At 39.2% G+C, this 22,229-nt stretch overlaps 1 long non-coding RNA gene across 1 annotated transcript; it reads left to right on the top strand.

The window, feature by feature from the left end:
• Positions 1 to 374: 374 nt before the first annotated feature.
• LOC110192072 (uncharacterized) lies at positions 375 to 13,971 on the top strand. The gene is made up of 3 exons (XR_002320080.2): positions 375 to 450; positions 661 to 710; positions 12,966 to 13,971. It is a non-coding gene; the product is annotated as an uncharacterized LOC110192072 (long non-coding RNA).
• The last annotated feature ends 8,258 nt before the right edge of the window (positions 13,972 to 22,229 follow it).

Consider the following 22,229-nt stretch of genomic DNA (forward strand, 5'->3'; position numbering starts at 1 on the left):
TAGATATAATTATTGGCATTTTACAGGTAAGGAAACTAAGGCTTAGAGAAATTAAATGACTTGCCTAAGGGGATTGAGTTTCTGGAAAAGTTATTTGAAACTCCATTTTCAAACCTCTTTTCATTCATTCTACTCTGTTTCTCAATGACCAGATGGACATTTCCATCACATTACAGAGGGTGCCCAACAACTTGTATAATACTTATCACATTCTTCTTGGTGTAATGGCAATAGGTGTATACATGCTTTATCTCCCTTACTAGGCAATAAATTCCATAAGGACAGGGACCATGCCATCCATAGGATCATAAAGTCATTGGATTTAGAAATAACAGGAACTTAAGTGGTCACCAAGTCCAAAACCTTCATTTTGTAGATGGGGAAAAATGAAGCATGGAGACATAAAGTGACTGGCCTACTGACTGCACTTATTGCAACGCTTTGCCCATGGTAGGTAATCAAAAATTTGTTTCTGAATTGAATTGAATATGATGGCTCTGGGTATGATGTATAAAAAGTTCCAGAGACATAATTTCTAGGTAGTCATTTTATTATGTATGCTGGTGAATAACTAATAAAAGGGAACAGTGGCATTTTTGAATGCCAAAGACTCCTCATGGAACCCACTTAATGCTTCATTGTTTGTCCTTTGTTCTCCAGGAGGACCATGACATCAGGAAGGTGATGGAAGGTGATGTTACGACTTACAGGTGAATTGGATTCAATGCTTATATGCCCTTGGAAGAGTGGGTGTTCCTGAGGGTGGCAATCAACTCTGATTGGTTAAGAATTAATGAGAAGTATGAATATTATAATGAGAAGCGGGTTTATTCTAATGAGAGGCTAGGCGACCTGACTCTGATCACTCAGTCTTGGACAAAAAGATTTATCTCTTATCCAGACTACCCCACCTAGCGCAATATGGAAATCTCTTTGTAAGGTTTTTCTAGTTGGCTGGGGCAGCAACTCCACCTAGATAAGATGTTTTAAGTGGGGTAAATTTTTGGGCAAGGTCAGAGATCTCTCCAATAACTTGTTATTTAATAATAATTTTTCTTATGATTGCTCTCTGGGTCATATCAATATGGGTTTCCAAGTACCTGGCTTCAATTTGGAGATTTATCTTTGTTTAGATTTGTGGTCTATTGGTTGAGAGGGGTTGGAATCTAAAATTAATGAAGCCAAGGGCATGGATTGCATTCTCATATGTATCATATAATTTTCCTTTGCTTTGTTGACCATAGACTGACTCCCCAGTCCTAGCTTTTAAAGTTGGATTGCCACTTAATAATTGTGTGGCCTTAGGTGAGTCACTTAATTTTTCTGGGCTTCAGTTCCCTGATTTATAAATGAAGGAACTTGACTAAATGACCACAAAGGTCTGAAAGAATTAATGATCCTATGGTCTTGGATCTTCATTCTGTGATCCTATATTGGCTTCCCAGATGGCCTAAAAGGTCTCATTCCCATAACTAAAGACACAGATCAAAGAGAATGTATGCCCTATGGAGTGTGGAATCAACAGTGTCATCTTCCTGGGTCACACAATCACACAATACACACAAAATGGAATTTTACATGTGGAGTATGTCATATGTAGAGAATGTCATATGTGAAAATATCTGTGGATGTATACTGGAGAATGGGTGCACCTTGGGTGGAGTGGGGTGGAGTGAGTGTCTGTATGGGTGTATATCTCTGTAATGTCTGTGTGAGGGAGTTTGTGTCTATATTTCTGCATGTCTGAGGGTGAGGTTAGGAATCCAAACACAGATCTATAGAATTGCAAAACTATGATGCTGGGTAGGGTCTTAGAGATTATTTAGCCTAACCTGCTCATTTTATAGGTGGGAGAAAGGGAACACCAACAAAAGGAAATGACTTGTTTAAAGTCACTTAAAGTTACTTAAAGTGACTTAAAGTCATTGGAACTAGAATACAGGGCCCCTAACTTCTATTCCTCAGTGTTCTTTTCATCACTTTCACAATATGTGGATACAGTTTGGTTTTAAGAATGGAACTGAGAGAGACAGCTAGGTGGTGCAGTGGATAGAGCTCTGGCCCTGGAGTCAGGAGAACCTGAGTTCAAACCTGGCCTCAGACTCTTGACACTTACTAGCTGTGTGACCCTGGGCAAGTTACTTAACCCTAGTCATCTAGCAAAAAAAAGAAGAAGAAGAAGAAGAAGAAGAAGAAGAATGGCCTGAGAAAACCAAGAAGGAGGAAAAGAGGGTGATTTAAGGGAATGTCTGTGGTCAACCAACCCTCAAAAAAACCTGTGAAGTGGCCTCCCTTTTGTCCCCTTTCTTCCCTCAGTGGCACCCAATGCTTCCTCTCTCCCTCCCTTTCTTCCTTTTCCTACCCCTCCTTCTCAAAATCTGCTCCCAGATCTTCCATTACCTCAAACCTTCTTACAGGGAAGTAAAATAATTTGATTAAACAAATATTAAACATGTTCAATGGATTTGAATTTTGATATGGATCAGAACCTTAAGCTAAAAATAGGGTTTGCTGATGGCAAGACTATTAGTATCGTCTAACATTTTGGGGGAAGATTTCAGTAGAGGAGGCAGGGTAATTTTCTGGGCCAATGTGGAGGACACGTAAGGCCTTGTGCTGTAGGTAGGTCTTTGATCTCTGTACTTTGTTAATGGTTCTCAGATTAAAATCTAAGGGTGATGTTGGTGCCCACTCCCTTCTTTTTTCTTTGCCCTCTCTAGAGCAAGGGCAAGCTAGCCTGGGAAATTTGCTTGACTTTGTTTGTTTGTTTCTTTTGGTGAGGCAATCGGAGTTAAATGACTTGCCCAAGGTCACACAGCTACTGCACAATTTGCTTTGCCCTGTTTGGGAGCCATAACCCTGTAAAATTTTGGTTCTCCAGTACCCCAGAGACTGTAAGCCAATGAATTATCATCTCAGAGATGATGAAGGATTAGTCAATAATAGTGCAGTCCTTGAAGCATGTGCAGATATTACTTGCCTTGTCTCAGTATTAGAGACCACGTGGGTCTGGAGCATGATAACTCAGGCACAGCACTACATGATGATGCAAAACCTTGTAACTCTCTTCAGAACTGGAAGGATTGATGACTCAGGACAGGTGAACACAGAACTGAGTGTGCATACAAAAGGTACAGGAAGCCCATCTTTCACTTTACTTCCTGGCTGGGGAGATGATGATGATGATAATTATGATGGGGATGAAGGTGAGAACTTATCCAAAGATAGAAAACTCAACGGGGTGATGATTCTGCTGAAGGTTACCAAGCAGCTACTTCTCAGCCTGATATAAACAAAAGAGAGGTATGCTATCTTCCCAGGACATAGACCCTGGATGTGACAGAGAGAGGCCCAAGAAATGGAAAACCTAACAACTAGTCCCTACCTCTAGTGACACATGAGGGGACTCATGATACCACCGGAAGGAACCTAGAAATCATTGCCAAGGATTATGACGTCTTGAGCAAAAACCTGTAGACCTTGGGGTCATGGATAGTGTCTTCATTACTGCTGCTGATTGAAAGTAGGCTATTCCAAAGAGTAAGACAGCTTCAAGATGTGAAGATAGTGATAAGAGCAACTGAACATTGATAACCCGGACCTGATTTTTCCCAACCAAAAAAATAATAGCTTGCATTTACACAGCACTTTAAAGTTTACAAAACACTCTAGAATGCAGCTCACAGGAGATCTTGAAGCAAAGGCTGAATGAAGACTTGTCAAGGAGTTTTAGAGAAGTTTCTTGTTCAGGTATGAGTTGGATTAGAACTGGGCTTCTTAAACTATTTTGTGTCATGGAACCCTTTGACAATCTGGGGGAATCTATGGACCCCTTCTCAGAATAACACTTTGAAATGGAAAAAAAAATATATAATACAGAGGATTGCAAAAGAAACCAGTTATGTTAGAATATATTTATCAAAAAAAATTTTGTAAAGATCACCAACCCTAGGATCTTTGGGCTAGATGGTCTCTGAGGTCCCTTTCATCTCTGAGATATTGCAAGTCTGTGAATTTATAGACTTTTTACAGACTTCCCAGCTCTTTTCTTTTAGAAATAAACCATACAAAATGTCTCCTCTCTAGTTCAGACCCTCATCATCTATCTCCTGGATAATTATCCAGAGTATGTAGTAGCTGGAGTCAGAAGGGACAGAGGTGAGTACGGTAGATGTTGGAACCAGGCCCCAAGATAGCGTGGCAATAATTGAAGAAGTTGAAAAGGTAATTAGGAATCTGGAGCAGCACATAATTGAGCCAAATAATTGAACCAAAATCTAAGAAAGCCCAGAAGCTTCATGTCTTGATTTGAAGATCAGTGAAGGTTTAGAAGAGAATGAAAGATATTAGAAATAAAAATAAAGACCAGGTTCCCTTGGATTGGCTTCCAGAAGGAATGAATGTTTTGGGGTTTGTTGTAGCGGGGATTCTTTTGGGGATATGGATTTGACTAAATGGCCACTAAGGTCACTTTCAAAGAATCTGTTTGATTCTGGATGGTCAACTACGTTGCCACCACCCCAACTCTGGAGGTATCCCAAGGTTCTCTCCTTGGCTAAGGATAATTAAATGACACAATAGTTGGTGCATTGGTCCTGAAGATCTGAGGCCAAATCGTCCCTCGGCTATTTACTAGCTGTGTAACCTGGGGCAAGTTATCTGTGCTCTCTCTGCTTATGTTTCCTCATCTGCAAAATGTGGATAATAATAGCCTCTACTTCGCAGGGTTGCTGTAAGAATAATATGTGAGGATGGGACAGCTGGGTGGTGCAGTGGATAGAGCAGTGGCCTTGGAGTCAGGAGGACCTGAGTTCAAATCTGGCTTTAGATGTGAAACAATCACTGGCTGTGTGACCCTGGGCAAGTCACTGAACCCCATTGCCTAGCCAAAAAAATCCCTCCAAAACCCAAAGAACATGTGATGATATTTGTAAAGTGCTTTGCAAACCTTAAAGGGCTACACAAATACTAGCTTTATTTTTAGGCCATATTTCCTTTCTTTCTCTCACACTTCCTCATCATCTTATACGGGTTTAATTATTAGCTCTATGCAGATGACTCCCAGCTCTATATATCTAGCCCTAGCCTGTCTCCTGAGAGCTAGTCCTATAGCATTGCCTATTGTGCATTTTGAGCTAGATGTTCTGTAAGCGTAGCAAACCTAACATGTCTAAAACAGAACTCATTATCTTCCCCCTCCTCCAACTCACCCTCTTCTGAACTTCCCTGTTTCTGATGAGGGTACCACTATCCTTCCAATCACACAGGTTTGAGAACTGAATGGCATCCTCAGCTCCTGTCTCTTACTTACCCCACATATCCAATCATATCCAAATGATGTCATTGCTGCCTCCACAACACCTTTTTGAATATAATCCCTTCTCTTCAAAGAGCCTCTACTCTAGCTGAGGGTCCCTGAATCTTTTCCCTGGACTACTGCAATAGCTTCCCTAGTTTGTCTTTCTATCTCAAGTTTCTTCCCTTTCCAAACCATCTCCTATACAGCTGCCAAAGTGGTTTTCCTAATGCACGTGTCTCATCATATTACTCTTCTACTCAATAAACTCCCCGTTACTTCTGGGATCAAATACAAACTTCTCTAACATTTGAAGCCCTTAACCACCAGCCCTCAATCTACCACTCCAGTCTTATCGCACATCACTTCTCTTCATGCTCAACTACCCAGCCAAACTAGTCTTCTTATTCTCCCTCCTACATGGTACTCTATCCTCCATCTTTGTACCTTTACACCAGCTCACTGCCGTGCTCAGAATATATACTTTCTTCTCACTTCTAACTCTTAGAATCCTTAGTTTCCTTCATGGCTAAGTTTAAGTGACACCTTCTATAGGAAAGTTTTCCTGATCTTCCTCAGATTCTAGTATCTTCTTCCCAAAGGTATCTTGAATCTATTTTGTATATATCTAAAAATGTGTGTTCTCTTTCCTGGATAGTTTATGAGCTCCTTGAGGGTAGGAAGTGCTTCACTTTTGTCTCTGCATCCCCAGGACCTAGAATAGTGCCTACATATGAAAAGGGCTCAATAAATACCTGTTAATTGATTGATTTCCCAGTCAGCATCTTTTGCATGAAGCCTTTCTTGATTCTTCCAATTGCTAGTATCCTCCCAAACTACCTAGGTGGTCCTGTGCCTTTGTCTTCTATGTCTCATAATTGATTCCAAGTTCTTCAGAGAGACCTTGAGAGTGTCCTTGTATTGCTGCTTCTGACTTCTGTGTGGTGTGAGGTCTCTGTAAAATAGTCTTTTAGGCAAATGTACATTTGAACAATGTGGCCAGCCCATTGGAGTTGTGCTGTCTGTGGTAGAGTTTGAATGCCTGGCTGTTTAGCTTGAGAAAGGGTCTCAGCATCTGCCACCTTACTTACCAAATGGTCTTCAGAATCTTCCTAGGACAATTCAAATGGAAGTGATTCCACTTTCTGGCATGGCTCTGGTATATCATCCAGGTTTGACAGACATATGGTAATGAGGTCAGCACAACGGCTCTGTAGATGTTCAGTCTGGTAAGCGGCCTAATAACTCTTCTATCCCACACTTCCCTTCAGAGCCAAGTAAATACTGAGCTAGCTCTGGCAATGCATGGGTCAACCTCAGCATCTATGTATATATCCCTGGAAAATATATTGCCAAGGTAAGTGAACTTATCCACAGCATTCGAAATCTCTTCATTTGCTGCAACTGATGGTTCTATGTATGGATGGTGTGGTACTGGCTGGTGGAGGACATCTGTTTTCTTGGTGTTACTTGTCAGGCCAAAATTAGCACAAGTGGCTGAGAATCAATCCATACTGTTACATTGCAGCCTCAGAGGCTGAATTGAGTGAACAAAAAGTCATGCACCAACTGTCCCTCTATTTGAGTCTTGATGTGTAGCCTTTTCAAGTTAAATAATGTATCATCAGTGCAGTAGCTGATCTTGATGCCATTTTCATCCTTGTCAAAGGTGTCTGACAACATTGCTGAAAACACCATCCTAAAAAGCATGGAAGCAAGCACACAGCCCTACTTCATTCCATTGGTGACTAGGAAAGCATGACAGCCTTATTCATTGTCCAGAATCCATGCAACCATGCCATCATGGAACTGACAGATATGCAGATACCACTTTGATGGCAGAAAGTGAAAAAGAATTAAGAAGGTTTTTGATGAGGGTAAAAGAGGAGAGTGTAACATCTGGCTTGAAGCTTAACATCAAAAACTAAGATCTTGGCAACTGGTTCCATCACTTCAGGCAAATAGAGGGAGAAGAAATGGAAGTAGTTTCAGATTTTATATTCTTGAACTCAAAGATCACTGCAGACAGTGACTGCAGCCATGAAATTAAAAGATGCATGCTCTTCGGAAAGAAAGCTATGGCAAATCTGGACAGCATACTAAAAGCAGAGATATCAGCGTGGTGACAAAGATCCGTATAGTCGAAGCTATGGTTTTTCCACTAGCAATGTATGGCTGTGAGAGTCAGACTATAAGGAAAGCTGAGCACCGCAGAAGGCAAAAAGAAAAGGGGAAGGCAGAGGTTGGGGTAGAAACAATGAACATGAACTTGGACAGAGATAGTGGAAGGTAGAAGGGCCTGGCATGTTGTGGTCCATGAGATCACAAAGAGTCGGGCATGACTGAACAATTGAACAACAAAAGCTGTTAGATTATATGCTCCTTTCAAGTAGGGATTGTTTCTTTCTTTGTACTTGTATACATAGTACATAGCACATAGTAGGACCTTAATAAATCCTTGTTTTGGAAGGATTGATTCTGTGGTTCTGTTGCTGCCTCAGAAAGTGAGGCCCAGGCTGGGACTGGATTCCTTACAAGTACCTAAATTGAGAAAATGGTTAACATTGTGCTAGGGCTTGAGGACAAAGGCACTGCCCTTGAGTGGACTGGAGAAATTCCACCTCATAAAGGAGGAAGGATTTGGGCTGAGTTTTGAAGTATGGGTAGGATTTGGATTAGTGGGGAAGAGAAATAAGGATATCCTAGCTAGAGCCACAGCATAAACAAAAACAGTGGGTAGGGAATGAGAATAGTGGCCACACAACAATCATATAAGTCTCATTCAAACAGGGCATTCTTGAAGGCGTATAGTGGGAGATCAGGTGGAATAAGTAGGTTGGAACCAGATTGTGAAGGCCCCTGAACACCACTGGAAGAGTTGGAACTGAATACTTTAGGCAGTGGGACACCACTGAATCTTTTCTGAGCAGGGTAGTTACATGATGAAAGCAGTTCTGTAGGAAGATGAAGCTGTCGGTGGTGAATAAGACGAATTGGAGAAGTTAGAGGCTGGAGGCTGTTCCGAAGTAGTTGCAATAACTTATGTATAAGAAGATGAACATGTGGAGTGGGATATTAGTAATGGGAATGAAGAACTCATGAGAAATGCAAAAGGCCTTACAAAGAAAGGATTGACAACAGACAGTAATTGATTGAATAGAGGTGGTGAAGGACAGCAAATAGTCAAAGAAATAATGATTTTTGTGGCTGGACTGGGGATGATGGGTTGGGCATGCATTGTGATAACTAGTTGTTTTCACTTTTTTTTCCCCACCTTGCAGTGGAATTAAGAGATGGGACAAAGGCACAAGCTGATTGCCTTTGTGTGTGTGGGGAGGTGTCTCTCCATGACTCAAAGCATTTTTCCAACCCACTGAACCTGGGCCATGTTGTGTTAAATTTTCTTCTCAATACTCTGGTGGATGCATAATGAATGGGGAATTTAATCCATATGCTTCTGATTCCTTTACACTCTACTCATCAAAATGCTGCTTTTAAAGAGCTCTTTGATGTCCAACAAGACCCTGAGTCTTTTTATGAGACTTTTTAATGCTCTCTCTCCTCCCTTTCTAGTTTGTTTTTAAAATAATGGAAGTTGTGTTTTTCTGGGTCTAAATGAACTCAGACATTGAAAGGTTCACGTTCTAAATTCTAAACCCGTGAGGTTCACTTGGACTCAGGATTTGGCAAATTTGGCTTCTTTTCCAATCCAGGAAGTTCCAATTCCATTCAGGATATCACTCTTCAAATTTGCTGAGCCCCAACCCTGGGGCTCATATTGCCCAGAGAAAGCAGGAGACAGAGTTCCTGCTCAGCTGTTCCTTAATTACTCAGTCCAGGGCTGCACTGCAGAAGCAGAGAAAATGAGTACTTTCTTGGTATGGTTTGAAGGGTGACTAAAGTCTCCCTATTCAAAAATAACTCATGCAATGTTACAATTATAAATGAATTTAGAAATTATCTAGTCCGATGCTTCTCAAATTGTGTAGAAAGGTGTGTGAGTATGGTGGTGGTAGGGAATGAGAGGAATATATCATGATGGGAAAACATGGAAAATAGTGTCGTTTACTTTACTATATTAATGGTTATAGGCAATATGCACATTCAATTGAAGAGGAGAAACTTTGGAAGTTGGTTGAAATTGATCATGTGACCAAAAGCTGTTTTATTCTTCTAAATCATTTAATGAGCCCAATAATGTATGACTCACAATTATTAGTTTGTGTCCACAAAGGCCACATGTATTCATTTATCTCTTTTTATTTTTAGTTTTTTAAACTGTCTACCTTTATACCAATGCCCATAATGGATACTTGGGTTTGAAATGAGGAGGCTTGAACAAAGGAGAAATTGAAATTAACCAATACTCTGACAATGAAACAAACATTCAGAAACTTAATTCTAGTACAAAATTGTAGTATAAAAAATGTCAAATATCGAAGAAACGCAAATGTGGTGATAGTTCTCCCCAACTTGGGTTTACTTCTACAGCTACTGGTATATAGCATATTATCTGATTTAAAAATAATAGTTTCAATGTTCTGGAATAATAAAATAATTTATAAACAAAAGAGAATGAAATGGAAAACAAAATCTTCAAATTATTAAAGGGAAGATGTGATTAGCTGTAACAATCCTAAAAATACTGTATTTTATGCACCAACAAAATTACAGGCCTGGACCCCCTTTCTCTTAAAAAAAAAAAAGTTCCTTCCATCACTTCTTTGGCCCATAGATCATAGTTGGTAATGTGCTATAGCCATCTCCATCACATATGCCTTTTAGTTCACTTAAAATTTAGATTTTTCAGAGAATGTGTTGTACTATAATTCACTGGCATATAGCATCACCAAAAAAATATTGATGTTTAACAGATATGGTTTGAGGTGCAGTTTTTGAAGGCATGGTGAAGTTTCCAAAATGCAAGCAATCCCATTCTCTTTCTGTTCTTCAATTCTAATCCCAGATTATTGTGTAGCTGTCTTTCGTTTCCCTTCCAAGATTGATCTATCTATCTATCTATCTATCATCTATCTATTTACCTATCTATACTTGACTAATTTGATAGGCTGCCCATCCAACTAAATGTTATAATTTGGGTAATATACATTACTCATCCACTTAGTTTTTCCTACATGAATTGTTAGAGATCTCCTTTTCTTGTTTGTTTGTTGTTTTTAGGCAATTGGGGTTAAGTGACTTGCCCAGGGTCACATAGCTAGTAAGTGTTGAGTGTTTGGTCTGAGGCCTGATTTGAACTCAGGTCCTCCTGACTTCAGGGCTGGTGCTCTATCCACTGCACTACCTAGCTGCCCCTGAGATCTCCTTTTCTTGATTCTTTAAAATAATTTTATTTTTACTGATGCTTTTTGCTTTTATATCACATTATTTTTGAATTTACCTCAACCCTCAACTATTAGTTATCTTTGGAACAATGATTTTAAAAGAAAGGGAAAAGAAAAAAAATTCAGCCAACTAACCAAGACATTAACTAGATCTGATAATATTTTAATATTCCACAAGCACTGTATTCCTACCTCTGTGAAGAAAGGAAGGGCAGGTAGGTGGCATAGTTGATAGAATGCTGGGGCTGGAGTCAGGAAGACCTGAGTTCAAATCCAGACTCAGACAGTTACTAGCTGTGTGGCCCTGGGTAAGTCACTTCACCCTTTTTGCCTCCATTTCCTCATCTATAAAATGAACTGAAGAAGGAAATGGAAAACCACTAGTATCTTTGCCAAGAAAATCACAAATAGGGCCACAAAGAGTGAGACATGACTGAACAACAACAAAAGAAGGGAAGGAGGTGTATTTTCTAATCTTTTCTTCAGGGCAAGCCTTGATTATTATAATTAAACAACATTCAGTTTCTTCTTTGTTTAGTTGTTTGTTCTTTTTTGTTTATATTGCTCTAGTCTTTGTGTATACTGGTTTTTCTGGTTATACTTACTGTGCATTAATATATATATATATATATATATATATATGTATGTATGTATGTGTGTTTATGTGTGTGTATATATATATATGTATATATATATATGTATATATATATATATATATACATATATATATATGTATATATATATTCATATATTTATATGTATCTCCATGCTTCTTGGAATTTAGGTTTATTAAAGATCTGCCATATAAACCAGACTCTTCAGGAATCTGAACAATTATAAGCTATTGGCTAGATTTTAAGAATCTAAGTCCTTGTCTAGATTATAAGAATCAGAGCACCTTAATGGAGGCAAGATGGACCTTATATACAGAAAGACTGGGAGAAGGGTCTAGAAGTGGCCGAGTAGTTTGGGGTGACTGGAGGAGGAGCCTAAGGAGGATCTGGATGGGAGTGGATAGTTAGGTGGGGCGAAGCTGAGAATGGAGTCTAGATAGGATTAAGGGTGGGAAGTGGCCAGGGCGATTGGGAGGTAACAGAACAGAATTGGGAAATTGGGCATCCGCCACAGTAAAAGGCCACTTGATAGGATTATAGCCTCAGGTGAACTCCAGAGATTTAGTAGGGCACCTTTTCTAGCCCCTCCCTCATGCCAGGAGGTAAGCAGTGCAGTCCTTAGGAAGGCTGCTAAGGATTGGCTAACATGACAAAAAAGGAAAATGTTGGATGTTGGAGGGGATTTGGGAAAACTGGGACACTAATGCACTGTTGGTGGAGTTGTGAACTGATCCAACCATTCTGGAAAGCAATTTGGAACTATGCCCAAAGGGCTATAAAACTGTGCATAGCCTTTGATCTAGCAATACTACTGATAGGTTTACATCCCAAAGATATCCAAAGAAAGGGAAAAGGACCTGTTTTTACAAGGGTATTTATAGCAACTCTTTTTGTGGTGGCTAAGAATTGAAAATCAAAGGGATGCCCATCAAATGGGGAATAGTTGAACAAGCTGTGGTACATGACTGTAATGGAATAACACTGTGCTATAAGAAATGACAAGCAGGATGATTTCAGAAAAACCTGGGAAGACTTATATGAACTGAAGCATGGTGAAGTGAACAGAACCAGGACAATGTTGTACACAGTAACAGCAATATTGTTCGATGAAGAATTGCGAATGATTTAGCTATTCTCAGTAATACAATGATCTAAGACAATCCCAAAGAACTTATGATGAAGCATAATATCTATCTCCAGAGAAAAAAACTGATATTGTTTGAATATATGACACATTGTTTGAATTCATGACTGAATTCAAACTTCACAGAACAAATACCCTTAATAAAAAGATTTGCTCTATAAAACTTGGACTCAGTCAGAAGGCTGCACCCAAGGTCCTAGAAGACCACATGTGGCCTGAAGGCCACAGATTCCCCACCCCAGTCTAGTGAGAAGACAACCCTATCCCCTGAGTTGCCTAGGTGCAGAGTTATGACTACAGCTCCCACTGTATCCATACCTACTGCTTTGTAACTTGCCTATTGCCACAGGATTTTGAGGTAGATAAAAAAAAGATAGAAAAATAGTAACACAGTAAAATAATAAATAATAAAATGTAAAATAGTTGAATAACAAAATTGCAAAATTATTGAACAGCAAAATAATGAAATAGCAAAATGGTATGGGTGATGCCTTTTGACTCATGAATAAATTAGATTTAAGTGAGGCAGAGTTGTGTGAAGTCATCAGCTTTACTCTCTCTTCCAGGGTCATCAAAGTCCAGTGGCAAGACAAAGTCAAGAAAATTGGTGATGGCCTGGGATGCAGTGGATGACCTTGGCATCTTCAGTGTCTGACCAAGCCTAAGCACTCCACATGACTTGCTTCTGCTGCCTTTGTGACCCATTGAAACAAAATGTTCCTATCTGCCTATTCTGCCTGGAAGTCTTCACATGCTTGGGGTGGATACCCCTTATCTTACCAATGGGTTTGAGGCCTGTAGGTTACCTTCAACCTGGTTTAGCCCATTTGCCAAGCAGTTTTCCTCAGCCAGTGCACATACAACAGCTTCTTGGAGCCACAAGTCAGAGCTGGGTAGCAGGAGGATCCTGAAGGTAGATGAGCAGCCTTGAAAAGGGCTCAACAGCCCCCACATCAGCAGTACTAATTTTCCCTTGAACACTCCATACACCCCATCAGTTAGGCTATACTGCCTTATTATAATCTAATCATGTATGACCTCATATGTCAAATATAACCAGTAAGTTGTAGTTGTAGTCCAGAGGGGAGAGAGACCACTATTGGCTAGGATGATCAGGGAAAGCTTCAAAGAGGGGACTTGAGCTGGGCTTAAGGATAGGAAAAAAAATTAGAGAAGTAGAGGGGATAGGGAAGGGTATTGCCTGGAGAGGGCTTCAAACTAAACTATGAAGTAAATATATTTGAGTAGGATGAAGTTTTTAGTAATATGGAAATAAGCCTGGCTAATGTGAGAGAGGCAAATTGTGATGGTCCTTACAAAATAGACTGAGCAAATCAGCCTTAGCTGATCTCCTTTGGAAAAAAAAATTTAATGCTCTAGCCACTGGCTACTTCTAGGTTCTGATTCTCTTCAGAAAAAGGAAATTTCTGGGTGAAGAAATGAGAAGAAAAAACTCCTCTGGACTTTTATAGAAGGCACTGCAGACCTCACTGTTGTCCATTCCCTCCCACTTTCTAGAGTCTTTTTGTACTTCCAAAATCTCTCAGAAAGGAAAGAAGACCTAAGAAATCATTGCATTTGTTTAATGTTTTACTTTTCCACATGTTGAGGGTATTTATATTCTCAAATAGGACCACAGGGAGAAGAACTTCAAAGAATAAAATCTCTGATGGTGGAATTTTGGACACGGACAGGATAGTTGTAAAGACACTTTGAATCGGGAGGGATTTTTCCAAATTTTTAATCACTTCATGTAGCTAGGTGGTGGGCTATTCTATGTATAAGGCGAGCCCTGAGTACCTTCTTCATCCCACCTGTATGCAATTTAGTCTGCTTTCTGACTATGGTTTCTTTTGGATTCTGTTACATCAATTAAGGAGGATAAAACCATGAAAGAGAGCAAGGGAATAAATCTATTTGTTCCTACAGAAATGCAGGCCAGACTTGTTAAGGCAGTGCTGACTCATGGGACTATACAGCAGCAAGATTGCTGAAGGAAACAGCTGCCTTTCCCAGGGGTCTTTGGTCTCTAATTTTGAGCCAATAGCATGGAGCCAGAAAGCTCAGGAGCTCTCAAAATAGTTAAAGCTACTGACTCGCTCTGTGACCCATGACTGACACAACTAGATCATCTTATATTCCTGCCAAACTGTTGGTGAAAGAAGACCCCACTTCAGACCAAATGCTGCCTTGGATGAGAACTTTCCCTGATGAAGAATTGATTCTTTTCCCCTCTGGAGGAAACAGACACAGATGGAAGGGTTGGGGGAGCCAGGAGAGGTGAATGAAATGCCCTAAAAATATTGTGTTCAATATGTGTTTATTACTATTATTAGTTACAATTATAGAGGAGAAAAGAGGAGAGGAGAGAGTAAGACATGAGAAAAGAGAAGAGAGGAGATGCTTCATTCTGCTTAACTTCTTTGTAGCATCTGACAAGGTTGACTCCCTTTCCCTTCTTGATATTCATTCCACTCTTAAGGCATGGCTGTCTTCTGATTCTCCTCTTCTACAGCTATTCCTTTAATATCTCCTCCAGACTTCTAAATATCAGCAGAGGAAATCAGTCCAGGAGGGGTTGGAAATACTCAAGAGTGAATTGTGAAGAGAATTCTGAAGAGAAACAAATACAACGAGGAAGAAAAAAATGGGATTTTCATAAGGGATTGATGTGGATGCACAGGAAGGAGAGAAAAAAGGAAGGCAGGTGAAAAAGCAGGCTGGAAGGAAGAAAAAAGAAAGAGGGAAGGAGGGAGGGAGGAAAGGAAGAAGGGAAGAAAAGAAGGAGGGAGGGAAGGAAGGAAAAAAAGAAAGGAAGGAAGGAAGGAAAAAAGAAGGAAGCAGTGAAGGAGGGAGGAAAGGAAGGAAGGAAGGAAGTAAAAAGGATTTATTAAGTGCTTATTATGTGCCAAGTACTATGTTAAGTGCTAGGGATATAATACAAGCAAAAAGAAAGACAGTACCTGACCTCAAGGAACTAATATTTAAATAGGCAAAAATAACCCAAGAAAAGGAGCTGAAAAGTTGGGGTTTGGGATGGAAGATGAAGATACCTGTGTTGAAGTTCAGAAAGTCAGGGACAGGGAACTCACCAACAAACCTAGATTTAGGAAAGAAATGAATAGAGGATGGGAGGTAAGACCAGGGTGAATATGAGTGTGGCACAGTCCTAGACAAATACTGTTGTGAATGTTGAAGTGTAGAATGAGCTGAGGCTATTGTGGAAAGCTAAGGACAACAAGAAGGATATTTTGGTTTTTTAGCTGTATTAGGGGGAAAGGAAGAACCAAGAAGGGGGAGGGTCTTTGCTTGGAGTGGATAGGATGATGATAACTGACAGCAGAGAGAAGCCAGAGATGCTCCATTCTTGTTTGGCTTCTGTTATCTTCACTCAGGAGAATGACTTTTTATACCGAAAATGAAAGGACAAAAATGACCAACGCAGAGTTGATATTCAAGATAAGTAGAAGAGCACCTAGTTACTTTTGACGAATTCAAGTTACTTAGTCCAGATGAACTTCTGCCACTTTCGGGGATATTTGAAAGATTGTGGGAAATAGTACATACACTACAAATTTGAAGGGAAAAAAATCCTGTTTTTTTTAAGGGAAGAGTACAGAGTCTGCAAACTATAGACCAATGATATTGGCTTTGATTTCTGGGGAAATTCTAGAGCAGGTCATTCAAGAGATGGTTGGAAAATCTCCAGAAAGGAAAGGATTGATTATATATAGCCCACAAGACACTATCAAGAGCAGGTCATGCCAGACTAACTTCATCCCTTTTTTAAAAAATTGCATTACTAAACTAGTGGATGCTGTGAATATAGTTTACTTAGATTTTTGAAAAGCTTTTGATAAAATACTTCACAGTATTCTTGTGGAGAAGACGGAGATATATGAACTAGAAGATAATGAAATTATATGGAGTCAGAACTGGTTGGATGGCCACACTCAAAGAATAGTGGTTAATGGGTCAATGTCAAGATTGCAGAAAATTCCTAGAGGAGTATCGTGGGAATCTGCCAGGGGCCCTATACTTTAAATATTTTTATTAATCACTTAGATAAAGCAATAAGTGGCATACTCATCTATTTCTAGATAACACAAAACTGAGAGGCATAGTTAATGCATTGATTGATAGAATCAAGAATCAAAAAGACCTTCACAGGCTAGAGAACACTGGGCAGACGCCAAAAATTTAATGAAGATACTTGTGTGGCTCACACTTGCATGCAGAAAATTACTCTCATGAGTATAAGATGGGAGAAGCATGGTTAGATAGCACTTATTCTGAACAAGAGCTGGAGGTTTTAATGAAGAGCCAGTTTGATATATAAGCAGTATAATACATCAGTCAAAAAATCTAATTCAATCTTGGACTGTATTACAAAACACATAGCTTCCAGTAATACAGTGGTGTGTTTAGAACTAGCAATAATATTAACATGGTTTCATTTTGTCACAGCAATGATTATGCACATGGAGTTTTATTTACACTAAGCTGATTTAGAACACTTGACCTTGAAGAAGTAGAATTGAATTGATCTGGTTTCCCACCTTTTGTTAGTTTTCTGTCAGTTAAATGCTGGATTTTGTACCATATACGTGTGTTTTATTACTTTCTTTTGTTGTGCTTTTCCTTCTGTGATTTTTAATAGTAGATATTGTTCCATAGAAATATGTAAACTTCGTTAAAGAGCACACTTCAATGACTGTTAGAGACACCACAGCAGCAGGTAATGTGAGGAAATCAAGAATTTCAAGGATCATTTAAGCCCACAATGAAGCAGGATTAGTCTCATAGAAGTGCAAAAAAAAAAGCGTGATGAAAAACAAAACAAAATGCTAAGAATAATCTGTTGGTGCAAAATAGTCCAATTAGTTCTCATAAAACAAGCAAAGACCTTCAGAAGGGGCTGGCACTTTTTTTTTTTTGGTTAGGCAATGGGGTTAAGTGACTTGCCCAGGGTCACATAGCTAGTAAGTGTTATGTTTCTGAGACTGGATTTGAACTCAGGTTCTCTTGACTTCAGGGCTGGTGCTCTACGCACTGTACCAACTAGCTGCCCTTTGTAGCTGGCACTTGGAAGGGTTAGTATTGTTTCCTCCAAAGTGCGGGATATGCTTCTTGAAGTTGAAAAACAGTAAGAAAATGAGCTTTAAAAAACCCAGCAGCTTTCATTGTTATGAAGAAAAAATACTTGCCATGAACAGAACTATACAAATAGTGTAATACAGAAGGTTAGAAAATAGTAATTTTTACTGATAAAATTTACTTTTTCACTCAAGGCCATGTCAAAACCACTGTCAGGAGAAGTCTGTGTGAGCCTGTAAGATCTGAACATCTTCATCAGATTATAAAACATCCATCCCAAAAAATGTTTTGTGGAGTTTTTGCTTCCAGTGGGCCTGGAAGTCTTGTCCCTGTTAAGGAAATGATAAACTCTGATAAGTATATTGATTTATTGAGAATATTTCCAGAATTACTCAGTCCCATATGGATGTAATATATCACAACATGACCTTGCATTGTTCCAAATGTCAGTATAACTTTAAAAATGGATCCAAGAAATAGAGATAAATATGCTTTGATGACCATTGAACACTTGCAGGCTATAAAGTCACCCTTGGGAAAAAATATGCAAAGGAACAAATAACCAATGTGATAAAAATGTGGTTTCATGAAGAAAAATTAAATGTCTCAAAACCTTGCAAACAAAATCTCAGATCATGTGAACAAGTAATAATTGCAAATGCAGGACACTTACATATTAAGAGATTAAGTATAAAAATAATCATAAGGTTTATTGTATGTCAATAAATTTAATTATTTAATTTTATCCCAAGTAATTCACAAACCGCAATAGGAAGGGGACAATTCCATGGTACTCTACCCTTATCAGGCCTCATCTGAAGTATAATGTTCAGTTCTGGTTGCTACACCTTGAGGGCACTGGTAAGGTTTTGTGTCCAGAAGAGGGCAACCAAGATGGTGAAGGACTTTGATTCCATGTCATATGAAGGAAATGGGCATGTCTATTCTAAAGAAAAGAAGACTCCAGGGGCATAATGGGCATCTTTAAGTCAAATACTTAAACAAAAAAAGAAAACTGAAAGGCTGTTGTTTAGAGTAGGAATTTGACTTGACCTGCCAGGCCCCAAAGGGCAAAAATAAGAGCAACAAAGTTGATGTTATAAAAGAGCCAATGTGGTCTTGACATCAGAAGAAACTTCCCAACAATTGGAGCTGTCCAAAAGTGGAATGAGCCGCTTGTAGATGTGGTGGGTGCTTAGAGGTGCACATTGAGTAGTTGGCTCAGTTGGTCTAAGGACACGTTTTCCTTTGACATAAAAGAGGAGAACCTAGAGATCGTTTAGTCCAATCTTCTGCCTGATACAGGAAATCTCTCTATAATATCCATATTAGGTTTTATCTGAAAACCTTCAGTGACAGGGAACTGATAATCTCTTTTTAAAAAAATAACATTTATTCCTCCCTGCCCCAATTACACGTTAAAACATTAAAAAAAATTTTTTTGTAAAGTTTTAAGTTTCAAATTCTATCTCTGCCTCCCTTCCTCCCTCCTCTCTCCCCTCCCTGAGATGGTAGACAATCTGATATAGGTTATACATGTGCAATCATTAAAACATTTTCATATTAGTCGTTTTGTACAAGAAACTCAAAAAAGAAAGGAAGGGAGGAAGAAGGAAGGAAGAAAAATAGTATGCTCCAGTCTGTATTCAGACAATATCAATTCTTTCTCTGGCGGCGGATAGCATGTTTCATCATGAGTCCTTTGGCATTGTCTTGGATCACTGTATTTTGATGAGAATAGCTAAGTCATTCACAATTCTTCATCACACAATATTGCTATTACTATACACAGTGTTCATCTGATTCTGCTCACTTCACTTTACATTACTTCATGTAAGTCTTTCCAGGTTTTTTTGAAATTATTCTGTTCATTATTTCTTTTAGCCCAATAATATTCCATGGCAATCATCCAGAACTTGTTCAGTCATTCCTCAATTGATGGGCATCTCCTCTATTTTCAATTCTTAGCCACAACAAAAGGAGCTACTATAAATATTTTTATACAAATAGGTCCTCCTCCCTTCCCCTTTTTAAATCCCTTTGGGATACAGACCTAGTAGTGGCATTGCTAGATCAAGGGTATGCACAGTTTTATAGTCCTTTGGGCATAGGAACTGATGATCTCTTAAAATAGACCATTCCATTTCTTAATAGCTCCTAACATTAGGAATTTCTGTTTTATACTGGGCTGAAATCTACTTCTCCATAGCTTCCATCCATTAACTCTGGTCTTGTCCTAAGGAACTATGCAAAACAAGTCTGTTTCTGTTTTCTACACAACAACCCTTCAAATATTTTGAGATAGTTATACTGTCTCCCCCCAATCCCTTCTCCCTCAAGACTCCTTCATTAAGGTTAAATATACCTAGTTCTATCAGCTAATAAGCATTTATTAACCATGTACCACAGGCCGTGCCCTGTGCAAACACTGGAGATGTAAAGACAAAACAGACCCTGCCCTCAAGGAGCTTACAATCTGGGGAACTTGGTAGAAGGATGTGGGGAGGCAATATGTACATACAGATACAAGATAAGCACAAACTTATTTTCAGAGGAGGGCATTAGAAAATACGGGAAGGGGGAATGGGAATCATAAGAGGCTCCATGTAGAGGCTGATATTTGAGATGAGTCTTGAAGGAAACTAAGAATTCTAACATGTGGAGGTGAGGAGGAAGTGAATTCCAGGCATGGAATTATCCTGGTCACCCTCCTTTGAGTATATTCTAGTCAGTCTATCAATACCCTACTTAAAGACGCTCTACTCAGAACTAAACAGTGATTTGCCTTTCATCTGATCAGTAGAGCTATTATCTCCCTTGTTCTAGAGGCTCTGCTTCTGTTAAAACATTCTAAAATTTGATTAGTAATTTCAGCTGCCTATCACACTGCTGACTAATATCAACTTGTGTCCTATTAAAACCTCCAGCTCTTTTTCAAATTAACTGTTTAATTTGAGACCTGTATTTGTGCCCTGTTCTTATGTAATTGATCTTTCTGGTCTATTTGCATAATTTTACCTTTGTGTTGTTACTGTTGTTGTTTTATGTCTTTTTTTTTTTTAAAGAGTATTACTAATTCCAACATCTGACTCCTATTTCCTGGTACTCTTGCTTTACCTCCCTACTTCCTAACTCCCTACTTCCTAACTCCCTGACCCTGACTTATATTTCATTTTCTTCTGATCTTGACCATCAACTAATTGACACTAAGATGTCACGTGGCAAAACCTTATCCTGGCCTACTGATATTAGGAATTTAATTGGGAATCTTGGGAGACAGTCTTCACTCCCCTCTCCACCAAAAAAATCCCAGTAAGATTTAGAAGAAAATTCAACAATGGTGTAATTTTGGTCACTGTGACTATGTGGGAGAGAGAATGTCGAACTGAGATGAGAGTCCTTTCAAAGCAATCTTAAATCATACCATGGGTCCAGTAGCTCATATGTAGGAAGGAGTCCCTGCCTTATGTCTTTCTCCTGGCTTGTTCAAGCAGATGATCTGAAGAGGACAGAGTACAATGGATCTCTGGCACACTGGAGAGCACACTAGACTGGCAGTGAGGAAACCTGGATTTAAATCTCAACTCTTTCTTGAACTGGCTACTGTTCTTCGTCTTGTGAATAGAATTAGATGATCCTTAAGGTTCCTTCTGGGTCAATATGGCATAATTCTGTGATAACTGATTAGGAAGTATGAATCAAGCTAATATGCCATACACCATACTGCCTGGACACATATAGTGATTAGTTTTTGCCCTAAATTAGCCATTGCTTATTCAGCAGACAAAAATCAACTGCCCTTTTATACCTACTTCATGGTTTTCTTGGAATAGATGTCTAGTATTCTGGGGCATAGTATGAAAACATCACAAATAGATCCTGAAAATTCAGAATGTTGCTGTTAATTGAATATTACAGGCTGGATGGGATGGGGGCCCAGAGACACCCCCTTAAGAATTAGAGTCTGGAACAGTTAGGTCTTCCTGAAGGCATTGTTCACCTGTCCATTGGGACCATTCCAAGTCCAGCACTATCTCTTTAGTAGAGCAAATTGATTGATTATCTTTTCAACTCCCTTTTTGAAAATGGTAATATTCCTCACCATAGCAAAACATTGCAATGTGGTTCCCCATCCCCTCACTCCCATCCCATGTGCATTGAAATGGATGAAGCACCTCTCTCAGGTTAGTAAGAGAAATCTTATCTCAACATGGCTTATATGGGGGCGGTAAGGTTTTAATATAATATGATTTTTGAGTCACCTCTACAAATTATTATTAGTCTATAATAGAAATTATTGGAGATAATAAGATGTAGTAGATAGAGAGCCAGCCTTGGAGATGGAGGCCTGTACTCAAGTCCTCTCTCTGGCAGATACTAGTTGTTTGATACTGGTCTGGTCCATCCAAATTCTGGCCATTAACACTAATGCTTTGTTGGAGAACAATTTGGAACTATGCCCAAATGGCTATAAAATGTGCATATCCTTTGACCCAGCAATAGCACTTCTAGGGCTATATCCCAAAGAGATAATACAAATGGGAAAAGGACCCACATGTACAAAAATATTTATAGAACCTCTTTTCCTAGTGGCAAAGAACTGGAAATTGAGAGGATGCTCATCAATTGGGGAATACCTGAACAAGTTGTGGTATATGAATGTAATGGAATACTCTTGTGCTATAAGGAATGATGAACAGCCAAATCCTGGCCATTCTTCAAGGCCAAGGTTA

Source organism: Phascolarctos cinereus, unplaced genomic scaffold (assembly GCF_003287225.1).
Source record: "Phascolarctos cinereus isolate Bilbo 61053 unplaced genomic scaffold, phaCin_HiC Scaffold_726;HRSCAF=1367, whole genome shotgun sequence".
Taxonomy (NCBI): domain Eukaryota; kingdom Metazoa; phylum Chordata; class Mammalia; order Diprotodontia; family Phascolarctidae; genus Phascolarctos; species Phascolarctos cinereus.